Genomic DNA, 12,691 nt, shown 5'->3' with positions numbered 1-12,691 from the left:
GGGCTGGAGAGATGGCTTAGCGGTTAAGAGCACTGACTGCTTTTGCAGAGGACCCAGGTTCGATTCCCAGCACTCACATGGTGGCTATGAACTGTCCTTGACTCCAGTTCCAGGGGAATCCAACACCCTCTTCTAATCTCCACAGCACTGCATGACACAGGTGCACTCACATACATGTAGGTAATACACTCATACACATAAAAAAAAAGAAAAAAATGGTGATCTCTCAAATTTATTCACTCAATATACAAAAATATCTTAAGTGCTTACAATGTGAAGGCACTAACCTAATTTGGGAGGAACTACAGTAAATAAAACTGCTCTGTGATACTAATATTATCAGTGGGAAGAGATATAATACAAGACTAAGTAAAATAATATTCAGAGAAAAATGAAATAAAAAAGGATACAGAAATTATTTTTAAAATAAACTAGTCAGAATACTGTAGATGTAAATTGTTAAAGACTTTACAGTTTTGTTTTTGTTATTTTATTTTGTTTTCTTTTTGTTTGTTTGTTGTTTGCCCTAGCAGGGTTTCAGATATAATTCTGGCTAATCTGGAGCTCTTTAAGTACACCAGGCTGGCCTGGAACTCACAGAGATATGCCTTCCTGTGCCTCCAGAGTGCAGGGATTAAAGGCATGTGCCACCATTCCCAAATCAGTCCTTAATCAGCTATGTGCTTCTCAGAGGTTCTCAGTAATTCAATGAGAAGTCAGATAGGTATTTACATAAACTCTGTCAACTTCCTGCTGATTTTGAAAGAGATTTTCCTGGTTTATCAGAGTTAACTTATTAACTAACTTTGGTTCTTAGTGAGATAATATACATCTGTAATTCTAGCACTTGAGAGGCAGAAACAAGAGGATCCCTGCAAATTTGAGGCTAGCCTGAACTACATAGTAAAATTTTGTTTCAAAAACACACAAACAAAAATATCAGAATAAAACAACAGAAAATATAGAAAATAAAGAAAAGGGGAAAATGAAACAATTTAAAGTAAATAAATAAATAGCTTTAACAAGAACTCAGGGCAAGAACAATATAATTTTTTAATTAAAAATGTTATTAAAACTAATTATGAAAGAAGAAAAAAAAAGAAAAAACTCATTATTGAGATATAAGGGAGATGTATAAAAAATTTCATTCTGATACATGGTGGATATAATTTGACAAATACTGAACCCTTGCAATTCATCAAAAGTTTGTTTTTTTTTTATCTTATATTTGGAATCATAGTTCTATAATGATTGAGTAATAACACTAGGGGATAAAAAGAAACACTGTTTTGAACTAGAAAATTTTATGAAATAAGAAATTTCTAAGCTGAAGAAGTAATAAAAATGAGCTTAAAAAGATGAGTCAGGGTCATGAAAATCATCTACTGGGGTGCAAAATGTTGTAATTAAATCTTTTGAGATAGAGAAAAAAGAAACCCAGATTTAGAAAATATTGAAATTCTTAATTTTAAATTCTAGAAAAAAAAACAAGATTATTTAAGTATTAGCCATTGTCAGAGAAAAATATCACAAAACTAAGCTCCATGTAGAATTATCTCCAATTTCAGAATAAGCTATAAATCAATCACAAGTAATAACAATTGCAGTTGATATTATTAGAGGGATATTATTGGTTGGATATCATCACATTTGATTCTTGCAGCCATCTTATAAGTTCTGTTTTATTGGTGAAATTGTGGCACAGTAAAATTGTTACATAGTTAAGTTTAAAGATAGAGTGTGATTTGCATACAACCACTGAATGGGCTGACTAGACTCCAGTAGATGCATTTGCACTGAAGGACATTTGGGTACAAATACCTGGATAGGACTCAGCATGTATGACAGAGTGCGTAGGGTTTGGTGGGGACAGGGGCATGGATGGGAGAAAGGGTCTGGATATGATTGGGAGATATTGTATGAAACTTTAAAAGCTCAATAAAAGAAGAAAAAAATCTAAACTATATAGATAGATGATAGATAGATAGATAGATAGATGATAGATAGATAGATGATAGATAGACAGATAGATAGATAGATAAGTAGATAGATAGATGATAAATAGATAGCCAGTGAATGACAGAGATAAAATTTAAACTGAATCTGGATTTCACATTTTTAAGCTACACAATCCTGACTCTAATAATATTCCAGAAGCAAATGGCAAAATGAAAGAAACAAGATTAAGTCTAAAGAGTCAGAGAAGAATAAGAAATATATTATAGCCCTTAGTTACAATGGAAAATATTTAGATTTTAAATATTTAAAAACTTGAAGCACCACACTTACAATTTTATTTATATATTCAGGTACTTTTATTTTGTCATGTGGCTGAAATGTGCCAATGCCTGGAATTGATGATTAGAAAAATGAATACATGAAATCATAATCAATGTAATATATGCCAAATTCTTGAAAAGTTTAGATAGATAGATAATAGACCAATAGACAGATGAGAGATAGAATTCGTTGATCACCTAGGACTATTAGGTCTATGTCCTCGATTCATTTCTGTAGCCGTGATAAACTGTCCTGATCTAAAACAGCTTAGGAAGAAAGGGTTTATTTCCCATTATAATTACAGGTTACAGGAGCTTGAGATAGTTGGTCACATCCAATCAACAGTGAGGAGCAGTGAAATAAAGGCATACAAACTCACTGGCTTACTTGCGCTGAGCTTGATTTCTCAATTTTTACATAGTTTAGGACCCATTGCCTAGAGAACGGGTCTACCCACAGTGGGCTAGTCTTCTCACATCAACTAACAATTAATGTGATCCCCATAGGCATACTGTGATGGTTTTAATGGGAAATTTCCCCCATAGGCTCACATATTTGACTACTTGGTTTCAGTTGGTGATACTGCTTGCAGAGGTTTAGGAGGTATGGTCTTGCTGGAGGAAGCACATCACTGGAGGCAGACTGAGAATTCATATCCTTGCCCCACTTCACATTTGCTCTCTCTGCTTCCTGCATGTGCTCAAAGATGTGAGTGTTCAGCTTTTTGCTCCATTCTGCCATGCCTCCCTTCCCACCCTGGGTTCTTGTTCCTCTGGAACATTAAGCCAAATAAACTATTTTATAAGTTGCTTAGGTTAAGGTGTTTGATCACAGCAACAGAAAAGTAACCAATATAGAAGTTGGTGCCCAAAAGTGGGCTATTTCTGTCAAGTACATGGCTATGTTATTTTCTGGAGAAATGTGGAAGTCTTTGGAAAGTTGGACTAAAGAAGCAGTGAATGTTATAAGCAAAGCTTATAACTGTTCTAGTAGAAACCAGGCTCCAGAGAGAGAGAGGAAGAAGGACTTAGACATCTATCAATCAGGCTAGAACTCATTCCTGTGATACTTTGGTAAAGAATCTGTCTGCCTTCTGCAAAGACCTAAAATTTTGACTAAGGTTGAATTAAACAGTAATGGACTAATTTCTTTGTTGGAGGAAATTTCAAGACTACCTAACACTGAATCTGTGATTTGGTTATTACTGATAAATTTTATGTAGGTCTACAATGAAAAAGAGCAAGTGGGGCAGAAAGAAATGCAAATGTATAGTTTGGAGAAAAAGAAGAGAGCACTAAGAAGCTTAGTGTTACAGACAAGGTATGTCCTAGAAGAGAGGCTGTAATCGTTGAAGAGATTCAAGCCTACAAGGAGAGGCCTGATCTGCACTTAAACAGTGGAATGTGGGGACCTAAAGACCCCACCTTGCAGAAGTCTGAGAGGAAGTTACTGGGGTGTGGCCTGACTTGCTTTGAAAGTCTGAAGAATACTTCTGCACTGCTGAGGAGTGCATGATCAGCACGTGACCATCCTTAAAATACACCCTGGGGGGGATTTCCAGGTGCCTTTATAAGCTCTGTAACACCTGCAATAAATGAGTCCCTGCTTGACTAGGCTCCCCGTTTCGCCTGAGTGTTCCTGGTACTGAGGGCAGCGTGGGCTGGCGAATGGCATGCTTACTCATCCCCAATCATCACTGCCCAGGCATCGCTGGCTCGAACCCCGGCAGTGGAAAGGGTATTTTCTAGGTAAGACCCCACCCACCTAAGCTTTTAGCTTATGAAAGAGAATTTAAGGGGTTTTCCGTTCCTAGAAAACCACAGCATACAAAATACACAGAAGTGGGTCGAGGTCCATCTGCTTGGTATTGGCTTTAGAGGCATGAAAAATGCAAGAGTGAGGGTTTTATCATTTCTTTCCCTGTGGTTTCAGAGAGCAGCAGAGGACAGCCAGCATGTGCCAGGGAAGTCCCTGTAGGTCAAATGCCTTGACAGGCCAAGAGGTCTTGAGAGGCCATTGAGTTATGTTGTGAAGGTAAAGCCCAGGCTATAGTGGGAACCCCAAGATATTGGAGATGCCAAAGTCAGGAGGTATCTGTTGAAGAGAGCTGTGTGCAGGGAGTGGAACCAACCCAGGAGAGAGATATTCGTTTTAGTCAGCAAAGCTGGAGAAGCTGATCCATCCAAGCCCTGTTTCTTTGACTAATACTCTGACCAAAAATCAATATAAAAAAGAGAAAAATGTGTTTATTTGGCTTATAATTCAAGTTACAGTCCATAATTTTGGGGGAGCCAAGGTAAGAACTCAAGCAGCGAGATTCCATGTAGAATCAAGAGCAGAGAGAAATGAATGCACCCACCCATGATGCCTGTTTGCTTATGTGCTGCTTATGCTGAGCAATCATGAAATGGTACTGCTCACATTCAGCATCCATCTTCCCACTTTATTAACAATCAACACAATCCCCCACACACATGTTCACAGGCCAGCCTTATCTAGGCACTCCTTCATTCAAGCTCTTTTCAAGGTCTTTCTAAGTCATGACTAGTTGGCAGTTAAAACTAAGCAGTGCTCCAGGTGATTCAGTTATGTCAGGTTGACAATATTACTAATCACCACTATCTGGGAAGGGAAAATGAACATAAATATAATATGTTGTCAAAGACAAAGGAATTAGGACACAAATGAGAGTCATAAAAGGGTCACTGACACCTGACCACCAAAAAATTATTAATGAGCAGCAAATGTTTACCAGGAGAGTAAAGAAAGAAGTTATTTCAAGACAGAGAGAAAGGAATGTACCAAGAGACATACATTCATTCGTATAATAATTATCTATAAAGCCATTGCAGTGTGTAAATTATTTTTGGAGAAACTAGAAACATAACACTGGGCACACCATAAATATAATTCAGATTTATTGATAAATGAACAATAAGTAGCTCAATAGTATAGAGAATAATTGAGATGCGTACATACTTCAGAAGCTCAGAAGACTTCTGCAAGAGACCTAAGAAATGTCTAATATATCTAGTTTTGAGTTCAGAGAGTGTAAGGGACAGAGAATAATGCTAACAGAGCTTCGTTGTAACCTGTGTGTATATTCTAAATCAATACATTCTCTTTGCCAGGGTTCAATAAACCAGTTACAACATGTTCCGAGCTGCTAAAATGAAACTTAATGGCACGCTTGTGACTGTGATGCTGATTTTGAAGGAGTGGGGGTGTCAAGTTGACTTGGCCAACACGACACTGCTTATATAAAAAGGAGAACAAGTATGATGCTGGAACAAAAGCTACCTGTTAAAATTAAGCAAGGCTTGATGACTTAGAACACAGTAATTCAAAGAAATGATGATAATGATAAAGAAAACAAGAGAAAAAATTAGCAAAGTCATAGTTGTGATGAGCAGATATACTCAGAACTATGGAACATGAAAAAGACAGTAAACATAGTTTCTTGGAAGCGGTGTCCTGCAGTGGGTCATCCTTTCTTTTTGGAATGTTTTAATTTAGGGCTTCACATTAACTGAATACTTGAAAGGCTTAATAAAATATATCATAAAACACATAATATGCACTCTGATATTCATTTAAAATTAAAATTTCCTATAAATTCTTTACAATGTTTATAAAGGGATAGAACAGTTTGACTATATAAAGAATCAAAAAGTATAGAACAGATATTCCTCAAATCTTTATTGAAGATTAAACAAATACTCTGTTAATTCTATTATTATTAAATATTATTATTATTGCCTCTGTATGTGTGAGGACTATGTACGTGTATTCACATGTGTGCAGGTACACATGTGTGGGTAGGTTACCATATATATGTGTATATATGTGTGTGTGTGTGTGTGTGTGTGTGTGTGTGTGTGTGCATGTTACTACAGAAGCATGATGTTAACTTCAGGTGTCTTCCTCAATTGCTCTGCACTTTACTTAGGAGGCAGAATTCTTCACTGAACCTAGAGCTTGTGAATACCACCTAGTCTATCTAGCCAACTAGCTCAAGGGATCCCCTGTATCTGCCTCTTGAGTATTGGAAGAAAAGTTGACCCCTATACCTGCCCAGCTTTTAGATGAGTTTGGAAATCCAAATTCTGGGCATGGTATTTATTATAGCAACAAAAAGCAAACAGCCCACACAAAAGAAGACTGCTGTGGTGATACATGCTTGTAGCTCTAGTGCTGGGAGGTAGAGAAAGGTGGAGTTTTGGGGTTCACTGACCAGCTACCCTGTCCTATGTGACAAGAGAACTTGCCTCAAAAATCAAGGTTGAAACTGGAGATGAATCAGCAGTAATAGATCACTGCAAATGTGAGAATTTGTGTTTTAACCCCCAGAACCTGCACATATACCTGTAACCCCAGTGCTGGAGCAGGGGAGGGATAGGGCTGGGAAGAGAGAAAGGAGGACTGATGGAGATGCTGGCCTGTGCCTAGGTCTAGATTCAGCAAGAGACCCTGTCTCAGAAGAGTAAGGCAGAGAGTGAGAGAGCAGGATATGTGAATACACCATATTCACACACACATACATTTTTGGAGGGAGGGAGAGAGGGAGGGAGGGAGGGAGAGAGAGATGAAGGAGGAGGAAGAGGAGGAGGAGGAATAAAAGAAGAAGAGGAAGAGGAGGAAGAGGAGGAGGAGGAGGAGGAGGAGGAGGAGGAGGAAGATTCTGCATGTACACAAGATGTAGTCAAATGTAGAAGAATGGAAACCTACAAGCCAATACCCAGTACTTTATGGAATTACAGACTGGTCCATGTTGTCAAATGAAGTTGAGCAATAAATAAAATGAAATATGAAGAAGATTTGGCAATGTGAATGTTACCAAGTGCATTTGAATTGATTTTCCCCTGATGCAAATCTATGAAATTAAAGAATAGGTTGTTGAATAAATTTAAGATGAGGAAAAGGGACTATAAGTAAAACCAACATAGAAACTATGTTGATCAAAGGAGAGAGAAAAACATGTAAGAGCCATAGGGAGAGCAAGGAAGATGGAGAAGAAGGAGAAGGAGAGAGGAAAAGATTGCTCTCAGGGGTCATAGTGACAAAAGGAAAGAATGTATTTAGTTGCAGTATCCATCAGTGCCCAGCAGAACCACATTAGACAGAGGCAAAAATAATCAGTCCTTTATCAAAACATTTTCTATTTTGAACAAAGTGTTAACTAATTCTAATAATAAAAAATTCATAACCATACAGATCTCCATGTTGCCCAATTACAGCCCATCCTCAAATGTTCCATTCAACATAGAAATTTATGAACCACAGTTTGGTTAGAAGACTATTGCTGCACAATAAGGTAAAGTGGTGAAGCGATCAATGGATCATCTTTATTCAGAATTTTGGCATTTTGTTAATCATGCATTGTTTTTTGCATTTAGTGATGTTTCACAAAGGGCTAGAGAGATCACCCGGTTGTTCAGAGCACCTGTTTCTATTCTAGAGGAGCTGAGATCATTTCCTAGCACCCAAGTCAAAAGGCTCACAACTATCTTGAATTTCAGCTCCAGGGGACCTGATGGCCTCTTCTGGCCTCAAGGAGCACTCACAGGTGTGGCATATACACACAAGACATACACACACATTCACATAATTTTTGAAGAAATCTTTTGAAAATGTATTCCATGGGCCTGTGAGATGGCTCCACAGGTGGAGGTGTTTGAGGGCAGTCTTGACAAACTGAGTTCCATTCCAGAGGATCCTTTAAGGTAGGAGGAGAGAGCCAACTCCTCTCTAACTGCCAGACATGTGGTCTGATACATATACGTATGCATTAACATACATAAACACACAGATACAATGAATGAAATAATTAAATAGATATGTAAAATATTTCACTAAAATGGAACTTATGTTACTCATTCAACTGGACACCATGCTATACATAGCTTACTTCAAAGCCATTGTTAACTAAAAACCAAGGCCAGCTGGTGGACAGTTGTGATTAATAGTGTATATAGAATTAGAAACTATTTGTGACAATTTAGGAAGTATTCAGAGTCCTGAAGAAAAAGCTGTAAATGGTGCAGCTAATAAAAGAGTGTATATTAAAGGCACGTTCATTTTTTATTTCCAGCTCAAAGCATATTCACCAAAACACCAACTTGAATTTGAAACTCTTGATGCTACTTATGAAACATAACTCTTTTATAAACAGTCCTGTGGTCTAATTGGATATATCTTGTTTCCACACTTGTTAGATTAAAAAAAAATCATGCTTCTGTTTGTTGAGATGTAACACAGTCTCAAGTGATAAAGAAGGCTGACTTTTCTTATAAATTAATTAGCACTTAAAGTTTGAAAGGAGGCTATAATTCAATTTTATTTTATTATTTATTTTGAATCATTTGGATAGAATACCACTTAATGGCAGAACTAAATCCTTTGTGTTTCTTCAGGACACAAAATCACAGGCATTACACACAGACATTTTTCGTAGCATAGTATTTTGCATGTCGTAGAAGTTCAAAACCATAAGCATCTTTGCTGGGTGCCTTTCAACAGCATTTGTAACAGATTGGTTTTATTTTGCTCATCTATAGTCTTTATTTTACTGAACTAATGGTTGGTATTTGACAAGTATATGGTCTGTTGACGTGGAATCAGTGAACTTGCTTTTTATGTGTTTCTCATCCTGAATTCTTCCTACAACTGAGTATGTACCTTGAATGAAGAAAGTTATTTACATAGAAAACAGGTGCCTCTTTCACCAGTGTTCCATTCATTTATAAATCCAGGTTATAAAAAGTTCATAGCATGGTTATATGCATTCTTTCTAGTTTCTTTTCTTTTTGTTTATAAATACATTATAGAACAATTGGTATGCAACTTTGTGCATATTACTTTAAATTAAAATGTTATTTAACATCTACATACAACAGGGATTGTCCCGACAGACCTAACATCACATTTTCCAAGCAATATGACTTCAGATGGCCTAGGATATGGCTTTCCACTTGCTGGCATTAAGGTCAATAAATAACACCAGTGTCTCTTCTCATGTTCAAAACCAATTGAGAGATTAAACACAGATGTGGAACAGATGGAGCTTAAAATGTTATTTAACATCTACATACAACAGGGATTGTCCCGACAGACCTAACATCACATTTTCCAAGCAATATGACTTCAGATGGCCTAGGATATGGCTTTCCACTTGCTGGCATTAAGGTCAATAAATAACACCAGTGTCTCTTCTCATGTTCAAAACCAATTGAGAGATTAAACACAGATGTGGAACAGATGGAGCTAAATGTTTTAATTTTTCTTTTCCTAATAAATTTTCATTTGAAAAAAATGGGGCTGGAGAGATGGCTCAGCAGTTAAGAACACTGGTTGTTCTTGCAGAAGACCCAGGTTCGAAACCCAACACCCACATGGCAGTTAACAACTTTCTGTAACTCCAGTTCCAGGGGATCCGACAGCCTCTTCTGTCCTCTGCAGGCATTGCACGATATGGGTGCACTTACCTACATGCAGGCAATACATGCATATACATAAAATAAAAATAATAAATAATATTTTTTTAAAAAAGAAAAATGGATGATGGTACAAACAGAATTAGGTGGTCAGGCCTAACCAGGTTATACTGGTCACTCCCAGGTGATAATGCCATATAAAGTTTACGTCATAGAGGACAGTCCTTTTATTTCTCCCAAAAATCTGCTGGAAAATTTGATTCCTCCTGCAAAGGGAACTGATGAAGGTTCAGACTAGGAGAGTTACTTTAAAAAAGCAGTCATAGGAAGAACTGGGGTTATAGCTCAGGGGTGGAACACCTACACTGAGATTCATTCCCAGCACTCCCAAAGAGAAAGAAGAAAAGGAGGGAGGAAGTGAAGGAGGAGAGGGCAAGAAAGAGAGAGAAGAAAGAAAAAGGAAGGAAGGAAGGAAGGAAGGAAGAAGGGAGGGAGGGGGAAGGAGGAAGAAGGAAGGAAGGAGGGAGAGAAGGAGGAAGGAGGAAGGAAGGAAGGAGGAAGGAAGGAAAGAAGGAAGGCAGGAGGGAGGGAGGGAGGAAGTGAGGGAGGAAGGAAGGAAGGAAGGAGGGAGGGAGGGAGAAAGGGAGGGAGGAAGGAGGAAGGGAGGAAGGAAGGAGGAAGGAAGGAAGGAAGGAGAAGGAAGGAGGGAGGGAGGGAGGAAGGAGGAAGGAAGCAAGGAAGGAAGGGAGGAAGGAAGGAAGGAAGGAAGGAAGGAAGGAAGGAAGGAAGGAAGGGGAAGAGATAGAAAAAGAAAGAGAAAGAAAGGAAGAAAGAAATCATTGACAATGTGGTATTGGATCTGGGGAGATGGCTCAGTGCTCACTATGTTGCTGAACTTGAAGGTCACAGCTCTACTCCAACAATCCAGATTTGGCCACTCATCCTCAATATGCTAAATAAGAGCTAAAGTAATAGCAAAAATCAGAAAAAGGAGCTCTATTCAATGTGACCACATCAGAAAGAAGCACAGGGAGATACACTGATATGGCTCATAGGCCATTTTCAGGGTCCTAACATGAGGAACAGGTATAAATAGAAGGTATAAGTAGACATAATAAAGCATAACTAAGCAGCCCAGTCAAGCTGTGGTCCACTGCCCACCATTTTCTTGGCTCCGAGTGTCCCCTGCAAGGTCTGCCTCTCCTGAAGTTCATCTTAGAAGTAAATCTTCTTCCAGGAGGCAAGCTCCTCCTCTGGCAGACAAGTTCCTTCTATGGATGTCCCCAGGACTAAAGTCCTTTTTTCTCTAGAAAGAGATTTCTTGGAAAATTCTAACTTCTTGGGATTTATTCTTTCAATATCCTGCTATCCAAAGAGAGGCCCTCAAGAGGCTCCAAGAAAAGAACTTTGAGAGACTGTAAGGGCCTCCTTTTCTAATTCTGTATCTATAGCTGTATGTAGCTTGATCCTGTCATTTTACTTCAAGCAAAACAATGCACCCTATCTTAGTATAGGACACTTGTATTGAGAAACAGGGGCACCAAAGACTGATGGCAAGAAGTAGGGTTTATTTGATGCTGGCAGACTCAGTGGGTTCATACCCAAAGGGCAAGCCTCGTACTCATTTGGAAATTCTACTAGCTACCTTTGTTACATTTCAGTTTGTTTCCCCTATATGGAATGCATATTACATGTGCTCCCATTAGGTGCTACAGAGTCACAGTCATGGAGAGGTTGTAGATCTGCAGATATACATAGAGCCTGTGGGCTCATGCAGGCATTGACTTATGTCCTGTTCTTCCCTTTTGTCTGGGCAGTGGTTGCAGAGTTCAATAAGCCTCCGTATCCAACACTGAAGTGCAGCTTTAATACAACTCTCAACCTGCCTCCATACTGCCCAAGGCACTCAGAAGGGAAGTTCCCCTTTCTCCCTCAACCTATGTATATAAAAAACAAATCAGAAGATTCTGCTGAGTTCTATAAGCCAGGCATAAAAGGGATTTGCAAACAACACTGATACTGCTTCCCATGTCATCAATTCTTTATGTGGAATATGTAATCATTTTTCCTAAAATGTTGCTATTGATGTTACAGGTGTGATGGCTGATCTCAGTTGTCATCTTGACAGATGGTAAAAATAAGAGTGGAAAACCACAACTCTCACATCAAAGGGGATAAGAGTTTTTTTTCTGGAGCCAACCATGGCCTTGGAACACAAATTCAGGTTATCACAAATTCCATGTTCCAATGTGGTAACAGTTTCATGAAGTTTTTATAGTAAAGAATAAAGAAAGATATAAATTAAGATGTTACTCGAACACATTAGTGGAGACATCAGAGAAGAGGGTTATAGCCAAGTGGGAAGAATTCTGCTAGAGACCTCAGATGCTGTCTGACAGGCTTCTTAATTAGCCCTTAGGTAGATTTAAAACATTCCAAATGATTTTTATTTGTTAGTCACAGGATATTAGGTCAGAAACAGAAGTTGATAAGGATTGACTATTTAGGGGGCTAAAGATGGCCCAAAATACATGGCAATTAGGTTCTGGACTTGCAACATTCCAATCTCTCCACAATCACTGAAATTCTCATCAGTTGATCATCCCTGCATAAGGTTTACTTGAAGACAGTTTTTTGTTTTTGTTTTTTTTTTTTTCTGGGAACTTTTGTTCAAAGAACCTCAGCTGAGGAATTCCTCCATCAGATTGGTCTGTGGGCATGTCTGTAGCAAGCAAATTTTTGATTGCTAAGTGATGTCTGAGAGCCCAACCCACTGTGGGCAGTGTCATCCCTGCCTGTCTAAGAAAACAAGCTGAGCCTGAGCCAGGGAGCAAACCAGTAAGCAGTCTTACTCCATTGCTTTCTGCTTCAGGCTCCTGCCTTGAGTTCCTGCCTAGGCTTCCCTAGATAATAGACTGTAGCCTATATGCTAAAATACACCTCTTCCACCCCAAGTTGCTTTGGGTTATGATGTTTAT

Source organism: Nannospalax galili, unplaced genomic scaffold (assembly GCF_000622305.1).
Source record: "Nannospalax galili isolate Female #2095 unplaced genomic scaffold, S.galili_v1.0 scaffold597, whole genome shotgun sequence".
NCBI lineage: Eukaryota > Metazoa > Chordata > Mammalia > Rodentia > Spalacidae > Nannospalax > Nannospalax galili.
The sequence above is the reverse complement of the archived record's forward strand: the minus strand, read 5'-3'. Positions refer to the sequence as shown.